We start from the raw sequence: 27,651 nt of genomic DNA on the forward strand, positions 1-27,651 counted from the left end.
GTTGTCACTATAACAATCCCTCCCGTTATAAAACCTCAAAACTCCTTCCTGCAAAACATACTAGGCAGAATACCATTTGTACTTCATATACACTAAAGACACACATACTATCTTCTGTCTCTGGTGTTTTTGTTCTTGAAATAAGGTAGCCTTCTAGTCTTCTTGGTAAGTTCTTATTAGCTTTATTAGCATCTTATTAAGTTACAGTTCATTAAGACATATAGGACCGATAGAACAGACACTCGCTCCCATTACCCAGGCTCTCTCTAACTGCCTGGGCTGGGAACTCTCCTCACCAACATTCTCTAATCGACACAATAGCATTCTTAATGACATCACAAGCTTATACCTACACTCAAAACCACATTACAACAAATTCTTCTTTCTTCTGGAGACATCACACACACCTAAAGCACATTACAACATATCTCCCTTTCTTATGGAGACACCACATACACACATGAAGCACATTACCGCACATCTCCCTTTCTATCAACATCAACACATACACATACTCCCCACAACAATGCACCTTTTAAAGAGATGTGCTACTCTAATACACAAATGTGGGAGGCATGACCCCCTTTTTGACAGTTTGGCAAAACTACTGGTCCCACTTCTCTTAGATGGGAAAAAAAACATTCCTATCTACTTACTATGGGAACTGCTAATCCCACTTCTCATGAATGGCAGAGAGCATAACCTCCTCTGGCCACCAGCGAGAGGCTTGACCATCTCTACCTACTTCTATGGGACCTTCCAATTACAACTTCCGATCTCTGGTGGAAGGCGTGACCTCCCTCACCACCTGACGGTGGTGTGACCAACCATAACTACTTAAATGGGAACTGGGCATATCAACTTCCCATAACTGGTTGAAGGTGTTGCCTCCCTTTAATGCTTGAGGGTGGTTTGTCCAGCATGACCTCCCTGTCTGAATTTGGGAAAAACAGCATCCCTACCACTAACTTCTAAAGGAAGGTGTGACCTCCCTGAAGCATGACCTCTCAGTATACCTAGGTGGAAAACTACTATTTCCTGCCTCTATCTCAGACAATAGTCACAACCTCCCTGTCTCTGGCTTTGGGAAATACATAATCCCTATACTAACTTTTGGGGAAGGCATGACCTCCCTGAGGCACGACCTCTCACTATAGCTAGGTGGAAAACTACTATTTCCAGCTTCTATCTCAGACAGTAGTCACAACCTCGTTGTCTGGCTTAGTGGGGCTAACATCCCTACTAACATAACAAGAAGAAAGGCACAACCTCCCTTAATCCTCAATTACCAACATAACCCACTTAGATAACATGCAGACTTCTAACAACATGTGTTATACGTAGTTCACTTCTTAACTCATACAACAAATCCCCACAAGTCCATGGTTGCACACAACCTCTACATCTGCAAAGCCTAAGCATCAATATTACTAACATCTTGAGTGTCACAACTTGCACACATCCGTATCTACATGTATAGCTTTGTTTATGCATCATTAACTAAAAGTCCATGTTGCTTCTTGCAACGTAACCCTGCAAATCCTCAAAAGGTTATTTTCTACATTGCAGTTCTATAGTTATCCCAATAAACATTGTTTGTTTTAAACATGATGTGCATTTAACCATGTCACTCATAGCATTACCTCGCCTTGCTATCTTCTTACATCACTTATAACGCCTCATATATACAAGCTCACTTGAAACCAATAGTGACTTCACTGGTTTATGATAAGGCACACCCTAATGCAAAGGATATATTATTTTCCTGTTCCTCGGGCACACATACAAATACCATTTGCAGCCTCTGCTCTATGGCATTTTTCCTCTCTGTGTGTCATCGGGCAGCTCCTTCTAGCCCCCTGTAATGCTTCCAACATCACGTGGCTCTTCTTTTTTGTGGATGTCCCTGTTATCCCTCGCACTCTTGCTGGAAATCTGCTTCCTAGTGGCATTCATTTTCAGAGTGTTTTGATCCATGCTCCCCTTGGCACCTGAAACACTTCTGATCTCACGTAGCCCTCCGTGAACTTCTCAGAAAGAATACTAATTTGTATTCACGTTGGCACGCATCCTAGGGTGCCTTACTCAAAAGTCGCTGTTACTTTTCATTACGCTCTTCGTTGCGCCACGTATCATCAGCATCTCTAACTAGAACAGGAAAGAGATTCTTGGGATGAATGCTAGTCGGTTCAGAATTCTATATGATCACCTTCAGCAGCCCAACAGTCATTCACCTTCAGGCACCCTCTTCCTCTCTGCTCTATCTCTCCTTTTGGCCACAGAGATATGATGTTCCTCTGCGACCTCACCAACTGGGGAAGCAACACACACTATACCTCAGGTGAGTGACCGCTTTATCACTTTGATGCTGTGTCCCCCTTTTCCCATGCAGGGGCTTACGATGTATGTGCACACTTCTGCCTACATGTTGCAGAAAACCTGGCGAATCCATTGCCACGACAGCTCCGGCCCTTCTGTGCTTTACAGGGCTTCTGAGCTTCCGTTCCTTGCCCAGGAGCACACTCTCACACTTGCCGAGCCAGGGGAGGAAGGGCCAGTCTTTTCCCTTTATGTTTGTGCAATTGATCTTTGCCTCCCCATGCTAACTCTTCTTGGCTTTCTCAGGCCAGAGGCGAAGTCCCTTTACTCTGAACTTTCCCTTTCTGGAGCATACATGCTACGAGGCCAAGCTCCAAGCTTCTTGCCCCCTTGATTTGGAAGTTCTCCCTCTTATGCCCTGGGCGATGGGTCTTACTTGTTTGGGGGCAGTGTGTTCTCTTCCATATCCTTTCTGCACCCCCCCGCAGCAGATTCAAAAGCTTCACTTCTGTTCCTCACATGCAGGTCCTTCTTCTTTTTGACATCCTCGTCGCCAATGAAATAAAGTAGCCTTCCAGTCTTCTTGGTGAGTTCTTTTTAGCTTTATTAGCATCCTATTAAGCTACAGTTCATTAAGACATATAGGACAGATAGAACAGACACTGGCTCCCATCACCCAGGCAGGACTCTCTCTAACTGCCTGGGCTGAGAACTCTCCTCACCAACATTCTCTAATCCACACAATAACATTCTCAATGGCATCACAAGCGGATACCTACTCTCACAAGAACATTACAACAGTTCTAAACAAAAATCCTGAGCAATATTACTTAGATCCCAGAAATCCTATGGACTCCAACTCCCATAAAGCCTTAAGTACTGAAACGAGAAACAGGAAGAAGGTGTTAATGTGGATTGAAAGAAATGCCAAGTGAAACATGCTGGCTAGTTGTTTTAATGGAGTCTGAGTGCGCGGGCATTTAAAAATGGTGTCCGCATTTGGCGAATAGGAGAAGGAGAAGAAGGAAGCAGTTCCAAAGGAGAAGACAGCAGCACAAGAGCGAGCAAGCATTACCTACCGATGTGGTGCAAGGCCACAAGAGACACAGCAGGCATTGTGGGAGAATCGTCAAGGCACCAGTAGCAGCAGTCTTACCGGCTGGAGTCGCGGTCATGCCGCGAAGCAGCAGTCTTACCGCCAGGTGTACGCAGAGAGCTGGCAAAGGGTCCAAAGTGTGAGGAATGCCATTCCCTAGAGGAAGCTTCACCGCATGCTATGGATCGATAACGCTACCAGACCCCTATAAGTCTGCCCAGAGATATTGGGGTGCCGGGGCATTCCAACAGGCATGTAAGCAATTAAGAAACTGTTTTGAATACAGACCAAGTAAAATTCAAAGGCAGAACTTGCACAAATCCTCATGTATGAGATGTCAATATGGGGAATGCTGGAGCAAGTATTAACACAAGCAAATAAATACCAATGAAGAAGATAAAAGACAGAATTTGAACACGTCTCCTGCATTGAGATATCAATGTTTGGAAAGTTGGAACAGGTAGTATCTCAAGCCAATGAAGTATACGCACAGTGAAGCAATAGAAGTGTGTTATACTAAAAGACAGTGAGCTCAGAGAGAAAGTCCTGGTGAAAGGAGCATTTTCTTGGGGGGAGATACCTGGCAGAGAGGTATAACAGGGGATCTGCAAGACCCCAGAAGGGGATTTCTGGCAGGGGAGAACACCATGCAACCAATTCAAAATATATGGAAGAAAATTACATTGTAGCAAAATACCTGGCAGGGGATTATAGCAGGGGATCTCAGAACCAGATGAAAGGTAGTCCCTGCAGTCAAAACACCAGGCAAGCTGAAGTTAAATAAGCATGTCAACACTGTGGGAAGATACCTAAAGGGATTCCACGCAGGGGAGTATACCAGGAAGTCCACTAAAGGTCACAGAAAAAGACGTACTTACTTAATTTGCAAAACACATTGTAAAACAAGTATACCAGAGACTCTAAGAAAACAATCAAGTTGAAGTCGTGAAATTGAACAAAGACTCGTTGTCTGTTGATATCAAAATACCTGGCGGAAGGGTATAAGCAGAGATCAGAAGATCTCACAGGAGGATTTCTGATGGACAAGTAAATCAAGTAGTCCGCTAAAATATAGAAGGGGTTGAAGAGAACCCTACGTGGAACACCTCGTTGTAAATAAGACCCCTTTAGTTTGTGAGCTCAGTGCAAAGAAACCTAGGAAGAACTAAATGATATGGGACATATTGTTTGTACAGAGACTTCCTGAACCAGGCATAAGGAACCAAAGAAAGTTGCTTGAAAGAGACACTTTTGCATCCTTAACAAACTGATGTTTGAAAAAGACACTTTTGCTATCCTTAAGGAACTATTGTTTGAAAAAGACACATTTGCCATCCTACCGAAATAATCCTGTGGAAGGGAATCACCACCTGGACCCAAGGAATTCTCCTTGTGAAAGACTATTTTTGTGGGATTTATCTGCTTACTTTAATTGTGAACACTTTTTGCCAAACCGAAGTCAGAGACATTTCTTTACAACCTTAGTTGTTCATTTCTAATGTGAGGATCAGATTAGTATGTTTTGGACAAGGACAGTTTATATAATATTGACGATGAGACACAGACTGATCTTTAGCTTTGTTTTCTAGGCAGGGAAGTTTGTTTTAGGATAGGGACCGAGAGGCCTTTATCCAATCCTTTTATTTTAATAATGATTTCCTACAATGAAAACATTAGAACTTTGTGTCCGCCTCTCATTCCTGACCGCACCCAATAAACATTCACTCAGAGCGATCTGGCGCATACATGGTGCCAAAGGTCCACCTTGTTATCTCTGGCAGTCTTGAATTAGCCACACATTCAAGAGGTAGACATATTCTCATTCAGCACACACTAATATAAAAAGGCCTCAGTTCATTTCAGGACTGGACAGACAATTCCTCAATGCATAATGGATTGGGCCCAGGAGGAGTCCATAGCCACATCCAGGGTCTCCAAAGAAGGTGGTTATGAAGGGCCTGCTAGGTGCCATGGAAGGTACATGTCCCATGTTTAGTGTTTACACTCAACTTGCCTTTCAGAGGTAACTTAAATTAACCATGGGTTGTATACACAGGAACTATGAGCATTTTGCCTACAGCACACACACACACATCGAAAGTGAAGGCTTTTTGGCAATCAATCTGACCCAACTAACAACACAGTTTAATTGCAAATGTGATTGTTTGAAAACCCATATGCTATTTATTAATCAATACGTTTTTTTTGTTTTGAAAATGAATGGATTTTCAATATTTTACTGCATTTTTTCTTTAAGATGCACACAAATCAAAAATTGCAAATTTTTTATAGGACACAAAGGACAATAAATTCATGTTGCAACGAAAGCCTTTTTGTTGCATAATTGAATTCCTATTTTTATATATTTATACTATGTACTTTTCTATATTTTCTGATGGAATTATTTGCCTGTTTTCAGTGCGTAAAAATGACTGCAGGCTTCTGGATAGGCTTCTGGATAGGCTTCTGGATAGGTGTGTGTCATTTGCATAGTAATGCAAGGAGATGTCATGGTAATTGAGAAGAGTATCTACAGACTCCACGTAGACAGTGGTGGTTTTTTAACCAAACGCGGCCCAGGATTTCTTTTTCTAAGTCCCATATCACACTGTACATGGGTACCTAGGAAGCAAGCTCAAACCCTCTAAGAAGAGTTTGGGGAGGTCTCGGCAGAAGACAATTTTGAAAAAAATAAGCCTCAATGTTGCTTTGCAAATAATATTTGCCCATATGTACGGTTTAAAAAGTAGTATATCATAACAAAAACGTAAAGTGTTACCGCTTTTTGTTAAGAGTGGGGGAAAAGCTACTGGAAGCTTTATAGCACATAATTGACTTTAAAATGATGTTGGTGTGAGAAGAGAGGGACCCACTGTCCCAGCAGAGCACTGGTGTGCCGCCTGTCTAATAGGGATAGCCAGAGAGAAAGTCCCTGAAACTAAACTGAACTAAAAGATGTGATAGATTTCTTCTTTTTTAAACACAGTTGGGCCAAAGACTCAGTCAGGTGAAGACGCTAACTCCACTTTATTCTGCCTTCACCTGAGTGTGTACCACACCATCTACTAAAATAGGCTTCAAAGCAGTGCCACCCACTCACAGCACCACTATTGGCTTGCCATATTCTAGCTCTGTATCCTACGCATTTAAACAGTATATCTGTACATTGGTCGGTCGACCGGTTTCTGTGATCATACAAAAACAATGATGTCACCTTCTTCAGGACCAAAAGGAGAGATTGACACCATGTCGACTCTGGATCTAATGCTGGTCTGTCTGATCTTATCCGCACCTTAAATTTGAGCCCCCTGTGGTGACACCACAGGACGACACTGCCCATGGAAACCATCTCCAACTAACATGGCTGGCTGAAGCCTTCATGCACTAATACCAACTAATTCTCTCCACTAACCCTGCACTGTAGACTCAACAGTGGATCTAAGATTTGGTTAAACAAGTGGCAAAAGTGCAAGCTTGTAATGTAGCTCCTAACGCATTAATTCCCTATGTCATTAAAAGGACACAATAGTCCTCGCATCTGGTTAAAGCATCCTGAGTGAATCCAGTGAAAAAGTGTATGATAGCAATCAATGGTTCTTTATTACCTTGTACAGCCTGGAACGGGAGCCTCTCTTACTCCTCTGCAGGCTATCCAACGCCACGAACAAACTCGATATTAACAAACTCAATATTAAAGCGAGCTTGTATCTCGTGACAATGCCGGGATCTGATGATGCTATGGGCGACGTCAGCTGGAACGGCACTCTAGCTCAGCTCTGTCATGCACCGGCGCCCTCTTTGAGTGGGAGTATCTGCTGGTAACTATGGACAGCAGGTGCACAGGGGCAGTAGATCCTCTCCAGAGGGACTGTTTGAGTTTAGAACTAGGATTGGTGTCAATGATGAGGGTTTATCCGTCCTTTTGTTGACTATTTCAGTACTAAGCGTGCTCATCTAGCCCCATCAGGCTGATGTGTTCCCTTCTAGCATAGCAACTGGGCACACAATTTGGTATGCAGTGGATGTGCTTCTTTGTTTGTTGGATATTTTCTCCTGAAGATATCCAAATAAAACGTATTGAAAATCAAATTAAGTGACTCAAATCAGAAGTGCATAGTCCTGGAAAAAAAGACACACGATTTTCATATGGAGTTATGGAGTTGCTTTATAAAGCCAGTAAACATTGGCATTCAAACAGTTGAAAAAATGTGGCAGGATTTACTTCATGACTTTCCATCTTCTGGGGGGATTAAAAGGGAACACAGTTTGGTTAATTTCTCATAGGGGACTGGGCCGCCTTGCCTCCCTAACGTTCATCCCCTGAGTGCAATGGTTTGTATCCACTCTCACCATGTCTTTCCAAGTGTACTTTTGCAATTGTGACCATGGTCTTATTACTATTGTTCAGATTATCCAGATCGCTTGTTCCCCTCGGAGACCTGATAATGTACGCCCCTTATCATCATCTAGAATAGCATTTAGGGTTTGTCTCCATTTGCCTGTGTCCCAGATAGTTTTGCTAACGTATTATTTTCATAAGTCTTCCACAGTTTGTGAACAAAGTTTCAAATGCGCCAACGCCGCCTTCATCTCGTTTCTCTGACCATCAAACTCTGGGAAGGTACTGCTCAGGGTGCTCAGCAATCATTGGCCTACCACAATAAGGGCAGTTTCGAATGTCATACCTCTGAGTCCTTATCTAAAAAAAAAAGAAAATAGATTTAGTGTAGATTTATAGATGTAGATTTAGTGCAGTATGCCCAAGTCAAACCCAATAAGGGTTCTGACTTGTCTCAGTAAATTGTTTCATGTAGTTTATAAAGCCTGGCACTCGTGTGTCGCCTACAATAATGACAACCTTTGGTGCTTCTCTCCTACCTCTCTTAACATTCCTCTACTGCCTTCCTTTCAATAATAGTTCCTACTTCTCTTATATGCAAAGGTACTGCATCCATTTTACTCTACCCCATTTCTGTGTCTCCTTGTTGTTCAGTGCTCTGTTGTTTCACAGTTTATTAATTTATGTATGTATTGTAATGCTTATATAAGGCACAACACGCCCAAAGAGCTCATGCCTCAGATTTGCTATACATACATCCCACTAAACACATATTTAATATTAATCTTAAAGCAGATTATTATACTCAGAGTGTATGCTGCATTTACTTGAGGAGATGGCAGTTGTGTTGTGCTGAGACTGTGGGCCTGATTTACAAAGTGTTTTTCTATAGGGGGTTCCCATTGAAAAAGGTTGTTTAAAAATCAGGCCCTTTGTCATTATTCCCATTTAGATTGCACTATATGTCATTATGTTCTTTAAAGTAAATACTGTTTCAGTGTTATAAAAAACAACAATTCTATTTGCTTTATTAAAATAAAATCACAGTGGATGACAATGAAACTGGTTTAAGCGATATTAAATACCAGAGTTGCCAAGAGAAACACATTGAATTATTTCTGACACTCATTTATGACAGTGAGTGACATTTTGCAGAAATACAATTCCTATTTATTGTTTCAACTTTTTAACTCTTAGTTTAAAGGAAGCAAACAACGATGCCCTAAAGTTTTACAACCATATAGGTTAAATTTGCAGAGCTAACATATTCCTTCTTTTCCACCACATCACCAAAAATATAGAGATTGCTTTTATCAGAGCAGTTAACATCACAAATTAGCACACGTGTAGAAATCTTCTGGGCATGACACAGGCTCGTTGGCCCCAAATATCCCCAAATGGGTTGCACATGTGAAATAGAAAGATGGTTGCAATGGGGTTTTCGTATTGAAAACACACAGTCAGCTTGTATGAGGTGTACTGACGATAATTGTGTTATCTTTTGGCACTTCAATGGACTTGGCCAGTTCTTTTAGTATTAGCATAAATTGTGTTTCTGAACTGTCATCCGTAGACGACGCTTCAGAAGGGAAAGTAGTTGTCTTTGGCTTTGTATTCAATCTTTGAAGCGCGCCATGTGGTGTATTTCTCATTCCCCTGAGAATATATGGAATGCGAAGTGTACTGGACATATTATCAAGAAATGTGATTTATGCAGTTTTCTGAGAATGAAAACAGTCAAATAAAGGACTGTTTATATTGTCTGATACCGTCACACAACCGTGACAATAATTCGGCCTGGGAAAGATAATTGCACCTGGAATATTTTATATTTGCTTTTCTTCAAAGGAGTTCCTGATTGTAATGCTAACAGATGATGCCTTTTCCCAAAATATCCTGTGCAAATGTATTCCAACGGTCATTAAGGTCAGCACTGTGGTTGTCTTTGAAAATAGTTATGACGGTCAGATGGCATTTATGTTTTTTTAGATTAGTGACACTGTAGAAGCCATTGATTTTAACTATTCCAACTAAGATTAAATGTAGGGGAGATATATCCAATGAGAACTATGCTTTTGCCATGCATTTGTCGAGTTCCTGCTCCTAAACGCCAATGCAATTTGGGCTGGCTGTGTCCAGGTTATAATAATAAGAAGCATTGTTAAAGCCAATGGTTTTGGCTGATATATGGGCATGCATATCATGTCTCCTTGTATTCACAACCATCACCAGTTCTTGCATCATATGCATAGGATGTGCCATCATTTGCCACATGGAGACATAATATGGAGTACTCACATGTCATTTTGTAGTAGGATACACCAGGTAGTGCCTAATTTTAAATAGGAAAAGTTTTACTGCCAAACAGAAGAATTACCAAATGAGATAATTACCTCATGCAGTAAGTACTGCAGTGTAGTCCTAAACGAATCCCCCTGAAGTCCAAATGGGGGCCCAAAATGAGGAATAACTGTTGGGTCTGCATGTTTTGCAATTGTGCAGAACTGTAAAGTTACTGTTTGCTTCCCACACACAGGGCCTCATTACAAGCACGGTGGTAACCCTGGGGGATTACGACACCAGTGTTCCGGGAAGTCAGGTGCCAGTAAATGTTAAGTCCCATAGGACTCAATGGGAAGGGGGACCACGGAAGCACTGGTACCGTTATTAACGGTGCCGGTGCTTCCGTGAAACTCTGTGTGTGGGCGGGTGCCATTCCGCCTGCCAGGTCTGACCCTGGTGGGCGGGGTGGCACCCACCCGCGGAATCGTACTTTGCCGGTCCGGTAACAATGGTGCCGGTAGGCTATCCGGCACTGCTGTTACCAGACCAGCATGGTCGTAATGAGGCCCATGGTAATGTTATTTTCGGTTTGCAGTATTTGAAGAGGAAATATTGTACAACGCATAATCAAACCCATAGTTTTCACATTAGAGCCAGTTGGCATTATGCCCATAAAGGATGTTAATCACAGATTTGAGAATGCCCAGTTCACATCAAAGCCTGGTTACTTTGTGGCTCTATTTGTGTGTTAGTGCAGGGAGTGTGTATGTCGAGTGCTGTGCTATCAGCAGTGTGTGAAGTACTAGGAATGGCTTGTGTATGTACATTGATTTGGCAGTGGATTTTGCTGTTAGGGAGGTGTGTGTGCGGTGCTCGTGTACACCACTGGGCCCCCCTCTTTTGGGCGTTGACCCTTCACAAATCATATCTAAAAATATCAGATCTTTCTCTCATTGGACTGTGGGTGATGGCTTCACCCCTGGATCTCCCTCGTTCAGGCTCGGACCCATACAAAAACAGTTCCTATCAGTATCAAGGCCTTCAGTGGTTTTGCCTTCTGGGTCCGAGTGCCTGATAGGCTTACGAAAACAACAAACAAAAGTTCCTTCAACAAAATAACAGTTTGTTTCCTTGTTTTACTTAGGGTGAGTATTCTTCACCCCCGGGTATCCCTCTTCTGAGCGCGGACTCCTCTTTACTTTCTGCCTCCATCCAGGGTTCACTACGGCTTCAATGAACTTTTGGGTGATGACTTCACCCCTGGATCTCCATCGTTCGGGCTCAGACCCCTCTCAATTCTTAATATCTTTTAAACAGTTCCATTGGACATCCCTCGACTGGGTTCACCCTTGTCAGCACACTGTTTCTTGGGACTTTAGACTTGCCCCCTTCTTGTCAGCATCCTTCTTCCGGGTTCACTCTTGCCAACTTCACGTTCACTTTGATTTCAATAATTTGTGGGATTCACATCCCTTGTTTTCTTCACAGTTTTTAGGTCAAAGGCTTTCGACTGTACAGGGATTTTGCTTGACCTCCTGTATGACCACTTTAACCTATGTTGATGGCTCTCCTATGGCCCTCTGGTATCTGTATTCTCACTCAGATGGGGATTGACCAGAGGCTCTGGTGTTAACACCCACGTGGTGCTGGTTCACGCTGCAGCTGGTCTCCCCTCAAAACTTTTACAGTTCTTTGAACTTAGTTCAACTTGCCACTTTGTGTCTTTCATTCACCACAGCCCAGCTCTTATCAGTTCTCCCCTCGACTCACTGGCTGTGATGAACAGATTGGCTTTCCTTGCAACTGGAATCAAGGCCGGTACCACGGTATCAGCATCAACACGCTGTGGGTACCGCCGGAATCTGCTGCAACACACTCCGTCTATTGTCCTTGGGCTTACTATTCCTCCTGTGGAGGTTTCACGAGTTTGTGTAGAAAATAGCAAGCTCCTGTCTCTCCTTGTTAGCCACTCGATATTCACCACTCTTCGTCTCCTTTTGAACTGACAGTCTGGATAGCTGTCTCGTCATGCTGTCTGCCTTGCTCATACTGTGCGCTCTTACTCCACCTTTTATCCCTGTGGGGAAGGAAAAGGGTTTTCTGGTGTGCTTGATTCTGATCGATTGTCTGACTTTGCCTGACCCTTGTATTGTGACATGTCAGGTAAACGGCTCTGGTGTTAGTGTGCTCTCTGGTGTATCGTGCAAAAGTGTTCATGTTGGACAAGGGGTGGGGGGGCAGTGCTTTTGAATGTCCTACATGGTAGTATGGGGAGATGTTGTTGAAAGGAGGGGGATACCGCGTCTCACCCAATGGTGTCCCACTCCCCAAGGACCCTCTATCCAGGTGATCCTCACCCCCAGGAACTGGATACAATAGCGAAGGCTGTGTCCTGGCCACCTGGATGAGAGATCCCCCGTGTTAGGCTAGGGTGCCACCTTCAGGTTTCTCACAGGATGCAGCAATCACATTTTATATTAGGATAAATCACATAAATAATGATTTCAACAAACCCAACAGCTTTTTGTATTAGATGTGTCATGATAAAGAAGTCCACATTAGGTTAGGCTGTTAAAGTATCCATTGCAACATAACCTCTCTATTCGCTATATCCAAACAATACTCCCAGTCTGTTCATCGTGCCTCATACCCACCCAGCCTCTAACAACACATTCCTGCCAATAGTTTTCACACACAATGTAATTTTGTGACACTGGGGACCCACAACTAAAAACAAAGGCCAACTTCACAAGGGAAATTGAACTGGAGACAAATGTACAAGAGTTCCTGCTCTTGTCATCAAATTCGTGTCATCAAATTCAGAATACACACTATGAATGCTAATACTCATTGACATGATCACAAAATACCCACACATTGGGCCTCATAACAAGTATGGCGGTAAGGAAACAATAGCGCCGGTATCGCTACCGGCATCGTTGCTACCGTACCAACATACTAGGAGTTCTGCTCTCTGGTGCCCTTGCAGCCATCAGGTCTGGCCTGGCACCCACGAGCAGAACATGATGGTAGCACTGGTACTGTTATTAACCCATATGGGGCTCTAATGGGAATGGGGATGTACCGGGCCTGGCACCCGCGGAAGGGTAATTACCAGGTCTGGCTGGGCCGGAAAAGCCCAGTAATTGCCCATTCGTGGGTGCCGGACCCGGATGCGAATTTGGAGGTAGCCTTGCGGGTAAAACCAGCAAGGCTACCTCCAACCTCGTAATGAAGCCCATTATGTGCAAACCGCATGAAAGAATTGTAATTGGCTTAGCATGAATTCTATACATGCACATTTCCATGAAGGGAAAGTGTTGTTTGACTTTATTGAATCCAAGAAAAAGATCACAAACATGTAATAATCTAAATGCAAGGTAACAATGAATCTGACATTGCCAGCCAAATGAAGCAAAATCAGAAATCTCAGAGTACAGTTTGATTGTGAGGAATTGCCATCTGGCATAGGTGTAGATTCCTTTGTATTTTTTATTTTTGTTAATTAAATGATGCAGTTAAATCCCTCTCATAAATGGTGGCCTGCTAATTAGACACCCTTTTCCTAAGCTCCATGCCAAAAGCATAACAGCCCTTGCTCCCCAGTGGCACTCAGCATGTTCCGAGGTCACATGTTCTCCCCTGCTATTCCAGAAGCATCAAGGACCACATTGACACCCTTGCTCCAGCCTTGGCTGATTTCTGAAATCACTCATTTGCCACTGGGAACTTCCCCTTAAGCACTCCCTTGTGCACCCCCTTCTAAAGAAGCCCATTGCCGATCCTTCCTCTCCGGGTAACCATCGCCCAATCTCCAGCGATCTGCTCCTGGGCAAACTCTTGGAAAAGCTGGCCACCTCCAAGCTTAATCTGCCCACTGAATTTGTTGGTTGTCTCCACGACCACCAGTCTGGCTTCAGAGCTGCCAGAAGCACAGAAACGGCTCTCCTGAACACCTGTGAAGACCTGCTCTCTAACCTTCCTTCTGTCCTCATTCTCATTGATCTTTCTTCTGCCTTTGATACGGTCAACCATGCCCTCCAGCTCAATCGACTCTGTGATAACTTGGGTATCACTGATCAGGCCCTGGCCTCGCTGACCTCCTTTCTCAGTGACCGACCTTCGCAGGTCCAACTGGGGTTTTTTGTCTCGTCTATCCCTCTCTTTACTCGTGGTGTTCTTCAGGGGTATAACCTTTCTCCCTGGCTTTTCGACCACTACCTGGAACCTATTGGCCACTACATCACTACTTTCTGCTCCAACTTTCAGTGTTATGAGGATGACACCCAGCTCTCTTTCAGGCTTTCCTCAGCTGCCTCCTCCCCTTCTCTCATACCAGACTGTCTGGCTGCAGTTCAGGAACGGTGTGCCGCTAGCGATTTCTGCCTTAATGCCAATAAGACTGAGTTCCTCCTAATTGGAACACCAGCTCCCTCCTTTCCTCTCCCTCTGGCCACCCACTCTTGGTCCTCTTTCTGCTCCTACCTGTGAGGCTAAGAACCTTGGTGTCATCTTCAACTTCACCCTTTCCTTCCCTCCTAAAATCTCTAATGTCTCTAAGAAGTCAAACTATCAGCTGCACTTCCTCATATTTATTCTTTCTTTCCTCACTTTCCTCCAGAAGCTCACTGTCTCCAGAGATCTGGTCTTCTCTAGGCTGTACTAGTGCAACAGCCTCTTTTTAAATCTGCCTTTGTCTACACTCCGACCTATTCAACTTATCCAGAACAGGACTGAAAGACTTTCCCTTGGCCTGAAGCCCAGGGATTGAATCTCTCCAGCTCTGAAATCTCTTCACTGGCTCCAAGTGGTGGCAAGGATCAAGTTCAAGACCCTTTACATCGTCCACAAGACATTCTGGGGCCTGGGACAGCACTACCCCCAACTCTCTCTTCCTAAAAACCTTCTCAAGCTCTCTGCTCATTCCACGTCCAACTCTCTGAGGGTCAGTTGCTTTTCTAAGCAGAGAGTTGGGGGCTTTTCTCTCTCTCTGGCTGAACCCTCCTTCTGTAACAGCCTTGCGGCCTCTCTCAAACTTGAGCAGATCCACCTCTGGTTCCGGAAGCAACTCAAGACCTTCCTTTTCACCTCTGCTTTCTCTCTTCCTCTTCCCTGCTGATGCCCTGACTGCTCCACACACTGATCACCTGGCTACCCCCTGAACTCAGGCCTTGGCTCCTGCATGTCCAGTTGCACTGCCTCCGGGCTCCCCCAGCACTTATGGTCTGTATATGCAACACTACAGTCCCTTTCTCCTGAACGTATGAACCACTCTCTGGTTGCACTTATTGGGTTACCTGCACTCCCCCTCCCCCTCTGCACTTCTACCCTTGCACTTCCCTTCACTTGCATGATCTGAATGACACAAGGCCTAGTAAGATTGTTGTTTTGTTCTCCCTCTGTATTCCCCTCCTTGTCTTGTCTTACCTATAAACACTTGTGTACAGGCGCGTTAAAAATGCCATATAATATCATATATCATATCATGTGCCCTGTTTCACAGCTGCTGTGGCAGCTAATTCACTGCAGATTAGAGGCTATATTTAAATCTGCACCTCTGTCCCCAAACCACATAATTATGAGAGTTACTATCCCATTGGCAATTGTAGACTTTCAGTATAAGCCATAACTGAGTTAAAGTTTAAGTGGCTAGTAATTCTCATAAATATTACAGCCACATGTGATCGGTGTCATACATGTGTCAACACTATAAGCCCAAGCCAGTTGTGGGCAGACTCTGGGGGTCTTAACGACCTTGGAGGTAACCATGCCGAAATTTGCGGCATGTTTGCCCCCTTACCGGGTACCGGGTCCGGGTTCCTTGAATGTGGAATTACTGGGCCATTCCAACCTTGGAGGACCCACTAATTCCTCATTCAATTTACCCATTCCCATTCCCATTGAGCCCCCATAGGGCTCAATGGGAATGGGGAGGGAGCTAACAACGGACCTGTTAATAACGGGCCCTTTGTTAGCTCCCTGGTCTGCTAGCGGGACCCGCTAAGGGAACATAGTTTTACCAGGTGCCCTTTGTGGGTCTCGCGAGCAGACTCTTAATGGGGCAGTAAGAGGATGATGGCTCCGGCACCATTACCGGCGCTGTTAACCCATTACTGCCCACCTCGTAATGACCCCCTATGTATAGGTCCCCCAGAAGGGCTGTATCTGTTGCACCCGGCAGGACTGTAGTCATCAGAGCTGCCTCTTTTTGATCCTTTGTGAGGTCAGGTAACAACCCTCTTCAGTAAGACAGCCACATAGCAGGAGATTCCTGGGAAACAAAAACCAAAGGACACCCCCTACACAAAATGACTGGGCACACACAAGGGTGTTGCATACTAAATGGACTTGATGCTTTTAGTCTGAGAAGCAGGCACGGTTTGTGTATCCAGAAGGAGCTCCACACATATGGGGAAAGGTTCCACCATCTTGTTTCTCTCAGTACCTCTCCTTCCGTTATGTCTCCTTCACTTCCACTAGCACAGAGCACTTTGCGTATGATATCAGATGGCAAAGACCACTTGAACCCCTTAAATCAGGCTTTCTTTTGTCCAATCACCTGTCGACCTCTACCTATAAAAGATGGGCTCTCCAACTCCTTCTTTGATTCATCTCTGGACTTCAACCCTTCAAAACCCTTCAAAAGAGCTTGTTTGGACCTTTCTGGGAGTGCAGTCCTTTCCTAAGTCCTCCAGTTGCGAGGTGAAGGCAGGTGATCTGAGACAGAGGCAAGCTCAGCTCCATAACCGTCCCCTGAGAACATATGGGGTGACCTGCTGCTGGAGCTAGAGCTGCCTCTCTGCCAGCTACACCATTACCAAGAACCTCACTGGAGGTGAAGGTCCCTGCAAGTGCTTTCAAGCCTTCTGTGTGTTTGGGAGAAAATGGACCTACCTTGTCCCTGAGCCCCTGAATTGGGGTGTGCAGCATCCTGAGAGACAAAAGAGCAAGGATTCCTGTAATTGCATTGTCAAACCACTGCAAACCAGGATTTGAGCCAATTCAACGCTGATCGAACCACCCGCACCCACTGGAGCTACCTTTGGCACTCGCCAACATTCGAACCACGGTGCCGCACTTTTGTACAGGTTTGCTGAAGAGTGTCGTTGCCTCAGCTCAAACAAAGATGCATTGCTCCACCTACTTCACACAAACCGCTTTCTGAACCTTCAGTGTCATCATTGTAGAATGAGCCAAAGATCAAACCCACCCCAGTGTTCTCAACATCTGTTTGCTGTCTGGACTACTGCCACTGCCGCATACGAGCCCAAAACGAACCACCAGTACAGCACTAAGTGGCCTAGTTAGCTCTTGTTGAACCATCAATGGTATTATTGCCTGATAACTCACCCCCCACCGGCGCATTTTGGGTCCTAGTGACTAGTTAGATCACATTAATCCCATTTACACTGCAGGAACATGTCCTTAACAAAAGAAGTGTGTTTTCTATCTGCCTTTCTCTTCCTGTCTCATTATCCAGCATGCTGCATCTTCCTATCTTGCATATTCTGTGTTCTTTCTACAGGGTTTGGTTTGTGTAGTCTATCCTATTTAGTTCTTATGGTATACAAGTATTTAATTAATACAAAAAAGGTAGTAGGCACACCTCTCTAGAAAGAACATGGCATGATTTTTATTCACTCTGAGAGTCCACAGCCATCACATTTTGCTCACTATACTTTTCACAAAGGAGGAATATCCATTTGCATATCAGTCTTTGTCCCACCCACAAGGGCAGTCAAGCACCGAAATGCCTGGCAAACCTCCTTTGAACAAGAATGCCGACAGCAAACCCAGACACGTGTTTCGGCCTAGCCGGGACTTATCAGTTAGGTGGAGCTGTGGCTCTTCAAGCACAGTGTGCAAGGGGTCCATGTCTGGACATGGCACCTGCTACCTTTTTTGTATGTATTTAAATTAAGGAATATATAATTTTATAGAACGCTGATTACACATTCTATTATTTTAAACTGTTTAGGTTGCTACTGTTCCACATACATAACCGTTTTGGTAAGCATAGTTTACCTCGGCCCATATTACCTACAAAGGCAAAGGACATTTATCTTTCAACTGTGTCTATTTTACCTTTATTATTGGGTTCTCTCTTGCTTTGTAGAAGTGTGAGGGCTGTTTGCGTGCTTTAGGCTCTACTAATCCTAGTGCAGAAGCAGGACATTAGTCAATTTGTCACACTGGTGACAGCAGATGGGAGTTTTGGCAGACTGTGCCTGCAGCTTAGTCAGCCAAAATAAAAGTGCTCAATTAATTTTAGATTCACTGCAAAGGCATTCACTCATTTCTGCAATGGAGCTGAAACTGAGCTCTGCAACCACCATGTCAGTTGGTGAGCTACAAGAGTTTTTTTCAAGTCAGAGGACTCCCCGGCAGCAGTATGGTTAAGAATGCCAAACTGATGAAAAGCCTCCAAGGTTTTGAGGAAACAAGGGGGATGGTGGATTTTGAGGAGGCCAGTAGCAGTAGCAAGCATCAAGCTCAGGCACCCATTTTTCTGGGGCATGACAGCCAGAAATATCGTGCCTTGAAACACTTGTGTTTAGGTGCGTTATAAATGTCATATCATATCATATCATATCAATAGTGCATCCCGTCCTTCAGTCCAGAGAGCAGGCAGCATAGTCTCTCAGAGGTCCCAGAGGCACCAACCATCCCAGGTCTCAGTCAGGTTGCATGCTGCTGTAAGGTTTCACACTTCTGTCAGGGCCCGGGAGAGCCACCCTGGAGCAGACCAAGTGGAAAGGAAGTTCCTCCTAGAGGAACAGAAGCAGAGCAGTGAGAAACAAAAGCAGAGGGAAATTCTGCTACTGCATAAAATGAAGCTTGAGGCTCAAAGGAAAACCATGAGGGTTTAGAGCGGGGAAGGGAACACCTCTGTTTGTGGCACCCAAGGGAAGACTTGGTGCCACATTCCCAAGGACTCAGTTCTTCCATATGAGGTTGGGAAATACATATTTAATTGGTTTGAGGGATAGAAAATCAACTTCTGCCATCAGGGTGTGGAAGAAGAGTTGTGGGGTGCAGCCTTAATGAGCCATCTACCGGTGTCTGGTACTGATGTGATTATTGAGATGACTCATGAGGAGTGGGCTATCTTCAAGAAAATGGAAGCTACCATTCTCACGAGGTTCTGCAAGACCCCTGTCAACAAAATAGGCATACCCCTAATTTTGCTGCATAAGAGAACAATGAGTTTGGTGGAAATAATCTGTTATTTGTCCTAATTCTATATTTTCAGGTCTCCCTAATTAGAGATCCTTGAGTATGGATCTTAGAATGACCACCCGCAATGCCAGTGAAAAGTCAATTGCATGTGTCAAAACAACATGAAAAAGAAAAAGAAAAAGAAAAAGTAAGAGGCATCAGTAGGCAATGATGCTGCTTTGCTCAATACAAACAAACATATATTTATTTTATTTTGCTCTCTGGACATGAAATCTATCAACTGTTTCAGAGTGTGGCAACATAACAGAAAAAACAAAGTAGAACAACATATATACAAAATATATACAGAATGTCAATTGCAATTCAAAAGTAATACATTAAATCAACAATAAAAGAGAATAAATACTGAATTAAGGAGGAATTTTGAAACAAATTGAAAATTGTGATATAAGCAACAGAAGGCTATTTTCTTCTTCTGAAGTTCTTATAGTCCAGGTGCAGGCTAATAGTCCATGAGTCAGAATGCACCCTGGAACAAGAGAGGTTTCAGAGTTATCCTTGAAGTACAGGATATGTTAGAATAAAAACGGAAAAATATTGCAGTGTCAAAAAGATTTCCTTGCCCTTCATCAGGGCTCCGAGTCAAGACCCCCAGAGCAGTACCTCAAGAGGTATAGAGAGCGCATAAAGAAAGGAGCTCAAACATGTTTGAGCCGTTCCCACCTCCATCTTTGAGGTATCTGAGGGGATGGGCTACTGGTATGAAACTTTACACTTTTGAGGGCATGTTTAATTTTGTTGCATACAAGAATATGCTTGAAAATTGTGAGATGGAGTTACACCAACATTTAGTGGACAAGACTATGGCAGATCCTAGGAAGCTTGCCAGAACTGCTGACAGGACTGTGAACACTTGACTAGAGAAAAAGGCTCAGGCAAATTCATCTAAACCAGAGGACTAGGCTCTGAGATAAAAAAAAACACAAGGAGGTAAAGGACAGAGGTTCTTACCCTTCTTCCAAAAAAGGCCCTCAAAAGCAGGATGGGAGATCCCTGTGTTTGCTTAAAGAGAAAAAGAGTAATGGCACCTGTAGCTGTGAGGCACCCCCCCCCCACTGAACACCAAGAGCTTGTTTTCCTCGAGGGGAAGTGACTCATAGAAAGTGCAATGTGGCTTGCAAGGGGAAATCCAAATATGCCTTTGCCACTGTTGAACTCCTGGAAGAGTAGGCAAACAGTCACTGCGGGCATTTTAGCAGATAAGGCCCCACTAGGCCATGGAGTGGCAGACAATTCCTTCAGTCTGAGTGGGATAAGTACTAGGACCTTTGGGGGGTCTCCAATTCCTGCCAATATGCACCATTTGTTTATGAATGGGAAAAGGACTCCTGCTTGTTATGATACTGCTGTGGGTATCACATATGTCAGGTGACAATGGGCAAAGGAAGGGCAGTACATACCAGGAATAAACCAACCAGTGAGGGGATTTAATAGTCTCACATACTGTCCCTTTGCAATGGTGGTGCTTAGTTGGAGGGTGACACCTCCATGTACCATGTTGCATTCAAGAACTCTATTGGAGTAGGGTGTTTGTTGCATAATGGCCTCCCTAATCCAGAGATAGTTGAGCCAGTGACTAGAGCGCAAAATCTAAAAGCAGCACATGAGGAAGCACTTTAGGCAGAGGACCTGAGGCTTTCTTAGCTGGAGAATGCAAGATATTGGTCTCACCAGTAACTCCCATTACAAGCCTGAAATCCTCTGAGGCATCTTCTCTTGTGAGGGAGGGCTTAGCTGCCACTGAGGTGACTATTGAGTGATCATCGGATTAAGTTATTTCAGGTTAGCCTAATGGATTAGAACAGGAACCGGAGATGGTAGACAGGGAAGTTACAGACCTGAATGGCCTGCCACAATTGAACAATCTGTCTCCAGCCAAAGTCTAGGTCAGGTGGACCTCTTCCAGGAAAAAAAGACTGCCCCTTTCCGGCAAGTTTGCTGAGGCAGACAAAGTAGCAGGGTGGAGATCTCCACTCCAAAAAGGTGAACAGATGGACAGCGAAAGCCTCGGCCTATTCCAAAACCAGGGACCAATGCATGGAAAAAGCCCTAGCCAGTTCAAAGGCAAGGAGTCCACAATGATGAGGCAGGGCACAGACAAGAGTTTGTTGTTCACCCATTCCCCATCAGTTTACTACTTGATTTAGGACATGGCTCCTGACACACTGGCCGGTCGCTTAGATGTGACTGGAACATCTGACAGCTTGTCAAATTATTTTTGCAATACTTGTGCAGATTTAAAAATGGAAAGCATACATTCTGTACAGTCTTGCCTAGGCACTGACAATACAGGAGAGGCACACCAGACCCCATTAAATCCACTACCTGTGGTTGGGTGGTCTTGCAAGAGGAAATGTGTTTTCTCTCAGATCGGATCCCCGCAAGATGTCATACCTGGCACTGAACCCCAATTGATGCCTGTGGCTGTGCAGACACCACTGAAAATCAGTAGTACTTTGCTGTTTGTATGGCTACTGTTTCACATTCACTCCCCTCTAAAGAGTATAGCCTTCCCTCAGCCCACGTTTACACAAAAGGAGAAGGATGTATATCTCTTACATGTGCATGTTATACCTTTATGTTTAGGGGAAATCTGATTATGTAGAAGTGTGAGGGCAAAGCAGGCATTTAGCCACTACTCACCCTTGTAATCCTCCTGCTGGGCAGAAGACATTTCATCACAATGATGCTGTCTGTTCTCTTCATATGACATGCAAGTTGATGTTCCAAAAACTAGAAGTGGTCTCAGAGTCAACAATCTTCAGAATAATAATAATGTGTGCCTCTCAGATCACCTTTTATTAAAGGGTGCAGAAACCAAAAACAATGATGTGTCAGACTATGAAGTACTCAAACTAGAGGGCTTTTCTAAAGTTGCAATCTGGCCAGAGTAGGTGTATGCCAATGTGAGGGCCCCTTAAGCAAAGATGCATTGAAAAACAGAGCTGCTCAACAAAAGGGACTGTCAGAGTACAAGCCCCTCAAGCTCGATTTGTGTTAGGGTTGGAGCTCCTGTGAACAGCATTGTCTCTGAGTTAAAAACTAAAAGTCTTGTGTCAAAGACACTATCAGGCTACAAGGGTTTCATAATCCCTTGAATATCGAATCAGTCTAGATTAGGGGCAGTGATTTAAAAAAAAGCACATCTTCTTAGACCGAGAAAGAGGAACACAAAGATGAAGATTATCAGGCATAATATAAGAATTGAAAACACATGCAGGAAACAGCACACACAATTTAAAACTAGTACACTTAATAACTGAGTTACAAAAATATTTCCACACCAAGTTTTTTTTCTGAGCAAATTATACTTAGGACCCTAGAATTAACCATTAATATTGAGAAGTATGACGTTATATGGATGTAGAAATATGTCAGAAAAATGTCTCAGAGTGGCAAGGCTCTGTGCTGAGCGGGGCTAGGGTGAAAGGTTAATTCACAGACTGAATCAGATAACGGTTCATTTGGAGAAATTTAAACTGGTGATTAGGTCTGTCCATAGATCAACACACTCTTAACCACAGCTGGCCACAATTAAAGTGTGATGAATATTTAACATCCCTGGATTGGGTATGTGAGTACCCATAGTCGCAGCCCTTTAGTGTAGTGAAAATACACCAACATAGTATGTGGGGTCAGAGGCTGAAGAAGAAAGCAAAGTCCTCAAATTGACATGGATGTTGTTCATAGTAGTCATTTAAAATCATCAGATCAAACAGAGAGCCAACTTTACACATGAGAAATAAGGATGTGGATTAGGCTGGGTACATTTCAGCATAATCCAACGCTAACAATATTTCTGAGTGATGAGACGCAATTCTCTAGATAAAACTGTAAGGGGTGACCCATCTATCCCATGTATTGATCTTTTCTTTTTCATATTGTTTATGTTAGAAGATGACCTCATAATTTGAATATATAAATCCTCCTGATGATCCATCCATCCATCCAAACGATGTTTAAAAAAAATGGTATCATATGTTCGAAGAAATAATGAACTCCATAAAAATTGGAAAGGCATTTCAATGAAGTGAACATAGTGTTTAGTGTACACTAATAATTTAAAAAATCAGGAACATTTTCTTTGTACAACGATTAGTTTTGAAAGACTCAGATATATATTTGCAGAACAATGAACTCCATTGAAAGGTATTAGATTTAATAAATACAAGATTCAGATCACAAATACAAGAGATCCATTTTTGCATTGTCCCTTGTTGGGATAAATTGGTGGTCTACAATACAACTTGCTTAATGTGTCTACAGATAACTACATTAATTTTGGATGATTTTGAACTTTTGGGAAAACTCAGAAGTTGCAGTTGTAGGCAAGTGACTAGACATTTGAAAGACAGGAATATTGCCTTGCGACCAAGTGAAATCCTGCATTGCAGTTTTTATTGGTATGGAGTTGTTAAGAAATGTATATCAAATTGATAAGAACCCCACCATGTTTGATTGACCCCAACATCGTTTACATAATGTTTACATAAAATTAATATACATTTTAATATAAAAAGTAATATAAAATGTAATATGACATTTTTATATAACTTTTATATAGCATATTATGTATACGATTTTAATATGGAATCTTGATATAAAAGTGTAATATAAAAACATTAATATAAACATTTGAATATAAATGTTGATATACAATTAATATAAATGTTATTTAAATTTCAATATAAGCTTTTATATCGATTTAATGACCCATAAAACATTGGAATCGACCCCTACATTTTTTATATAATTTGATTATACATTTTATATAAATGTTGTATTTATTGGATATAAAATCTCTATATACTCTAGATGATGTCATGACACTCCAGACATTTGACGGTTTCTAAAAATAACCCTAGACCTGGGGTGCACAACATTCGGCCTGCAGGCCATATGCGGCCCACCTTATTGTGCTTTGCAGCCCTCAGTGGGAAGGACTTTCATAATGTAGTGCGGCTCACTTCAAGCCACGGAAAACAAAGCAGGCCACACTTCATTACGAAAGTCTTTCTTGCCAAAGACATTGCTGACATAAGCATAACTAGAGGGGGCAATTGCTCCCTAATTGATGGCCTGCTGCCCCTACGGCAAATAACTCTTTCCAGGATCTTTAAAGGTGCTCCTTTGCCAGTGGCGGCTGCTATAATAGGGCTGCCGGGCGCCGCCCCCCCAGAAAAAAAAAGAGAGAAGCTAAAGAGATTCAATCAGAGAACTTCTCTGATTGAATCTCTTTTAGCTTCTAGTGCTGTAATTTCTTTGCCACCAGCATGGGGGTGCTGTGGCAAGGAAACAATAGTGTGTATAGGCCGGCCCGGCTTTCACAGCAGGGTGAGTCCCCATTTAGTATATTTTTTTCTATAGTAGAGTGCGTGGAGCTCATAGCTCCACACCCTCTTCGTAGCCCCTTTAATTAGCAGCCTGGTGGGGTGCTTCAGGGGTGGCCATGCCAGTATAAAATGTACACAAACAGCGCACTTACTCGGATTCCCTCCCCTACCCTGCCATGGATACAGTAATGTTATTGGCTGGCAAACAGCCAATGACATTACTGTATCTATGACTGGCGGCGCAGGGTGGGTGCGTGCGTTTACGCCGCCTTCACACGTCTGTTTGTGTTTCTCTTTCTTTCAGGAGTACGACGTAGAGTGAACAACACACAACTCGAGTGCTGCTGCACCAGCCCAGCAGCACCGCGGTAAGTAGTACCCCATCCCCATGTTTGTTTAACTTTCTTCTCTGTTTGGGTCCGGGGACTCAGGAGTGTTACACTTACACTCCCCTCCCCGGGCCCAAACTATGTGGTCCACCACGTCCATGGCCCAGACTCATTCAACACTGAACGACGTGTAGGCCAGGGCACTCCAACTCTATTTGTGTTCATCTGTAGTAAAGAAGGCACACAGCTATCTTGTTTAATTTTTTTTTAAAAAGAAGCCCATGTTTGCGGGGATCAATGAGGTGGGGGAAAATTTGATGAACAGTACAGACTACAGAATGGCATCTATGACTAGCTGAGAGGGTGGCATGTGAAAATGGAAAGTCATACATATAATGCAAAAAGGCCTGCTTATGGTTCAACGGAAGCAAACCTGTCCATTTGGAAACTGTTTTTCAAAGGATAGGAATGGGTGGTAGTTCCCACTTACCTCATGATGTCCTGGTATCTTCCAGTTGAATGGTATACAGTAATTTGTTTTACTGCTGTAAAATCCCACAGTCTTTCAAACATCAGAATACCTTCTTTCTAATCTTCACCATTGCTCCCACAGTGCTTGGGAGGGGTTGGGGTTGTGTCATGCAGTCAGAAGAATCTCCCTACATTCTAAACAATGTTTTTTTAGAACAGTATTAACAGAACAAACTTGCCTCATTTCTTCCATAAGTACTCATTTGCCAAACAAGCTGCTATGCGTACTGTGTGGCTGGTGTCACATTTGCTTATGGGCATGTGTGTTAACGCATGCATAGATAACATGAGCAATTATACTCAACTGTACTGGTTGATGATAAGTACAGCAGAGTTGTCTATAATTGCAGACGCTATCTGTGTCTAGTACCGACTAATTATACTTATGTGTTATTGAAGAGCATACCTAACAATGACTACATGATCCCATCTACATATACATGTACATAATAATTTTGCTTATTAACAGGTGTCACTGTTGCCAAAAATGAATTCAGTGGACCAATTACTCTCAAAACTATGTTCCGGACTCGCACACAGTGAAAAATTGGAGGTGAAAAGACTAGGGCCTGAACGGCCAGATGTAAAAATTGAACAGTCCGCAAAAGATAGGGGAAAGGCTTACACATGCACATTTTCCATGGTGTGGTATGAAAAGAAGACATGGCTCACTGGTAGCATTGTTAAGCGGTCTTTGTTATGCTTCCCTTGCCTGCTGTTTGGAGGTGAAACGGCCTGGACAAAAACAGGAGTCACTGACTTAAAGCATTTGTCAGAAAAAAGCAAGAGACATGAATCGTGCAAATCTCATATTGAGAAAATATTACAGCTGCGCATGTTGGGAAGTGTAAACATTGCAACACAGTTGGATGATGCTGTCATGATCTCTGCTTCCAAAAGATCAGGACTTGCCCGACTCCCTTGGAAGCAGACCCATAACCCCGGTTCCGAGTGCCAGCCAGTCCCAATTGGGACCTTTTGGACCCTGTCCTGGCGCCAGTGGCACCAGGCTCATAAAGATGCCCAGTCCCAGCGCTGGAAGCGCCAGGTTCATAATGCTTGGGTGGACTTACCTGCAGCAGACCATGCTGCATACTTACCTGCCAGTTGAACCCCTGATCCTCTTCTGTTAGGGACTACTTTTCCTGTTGGGTGGGGCAGGAGCCACTCCCTAGGTTCAGAACACTGGAACTCTTCTGGAAAGCAGGAACTCTTTTCTTACCTAGGCGTGGCTGTGGAAGGAGACACCTAAGCACTACAGGAGGCTATTTAAACCACACCCGATGGATGAATCTTGCTTTGCGTTATTCTGCATTCTCTGCAGCAGAACGCTCATCGTGTCTTCTGCTTCTGATCCTGGGGCTAAGGAAACAAAGGCTTACCATCCTGGAATCCAGTCTTCAGCAGCACCTGTAAAGACAAAGAAAGAACAGGTTAGCACTACGGTCTTCAGTGGCAGCGCATCTCTTACCTGGTCCATCGGCTGTCACCAACGCCTCGCGCTGCATTCCGGCATCTGAAAGACAAAGGCTTACCTACTCTTCGCATGTTCCGGAGGTCTTCGCACTGCATTCCGGCATCTGAAAGACAAAAGCTTACCAGCTCTTCGCACGCTCCGGAGGCCTTCGGCGCTGCATCCCGCATCTGAAAGACAAAAGAAGGTGCGTTTAAAGACATTGGGCAACTTTATTACTCACGTGCCATTACTCCTTCCCACGCCGAATCCAGTGGGTATTCCAGCACCCTTCAGCTTCTCTAAAGCTCCGAACTTGTACCTGCAAGATAAAAGGGACAGTTAGTGCGCATCGTGAAGCAGGCTACAAGCGCTTACCTACGTGCTTCCAGGCGCTTCTATTCCTCACGCGGGTTCGATCCTCAACTCTCATCAGCCCGCCATCCGCCATCGCCAGAACTCTGTAAAACAAGAGATATCATTACAAAAGACTTTTAAGACATTTGAAGCCCCCAGAACTTACCGTTCGTGCAGTTAACGACGGACAGCAGTCCTCTGAGGTCAAGAGGCCTGCACCCTTATCCAGTGAAGGAACTGGTTACGGCACCCTGCCCCGAGGCAGATGGAGAGCTCGGCGTTCACTTACCTAAGGTGAGGGCGTTAACCTTTGGGGTTCTACAGGAGAAGAGAAAGGGAAGAGGAGAGAGGCACCCAATAACCCCAGTTCA

This window comes from Ambystoma mexicanum, chromosome 7q (assembly GCF_040938575.1).
Source record: "Ambystoma mexicanum isolate Mex_15411 chromosome 7q, UKY_AmexF1_1, whole genome shotgun sequence".
NCBI lineage: Eukaryota > Metazoa > Chordata > Amphibia > Caudata > Ambystomatidae > Ambystoma > Ambystoma mexicanum.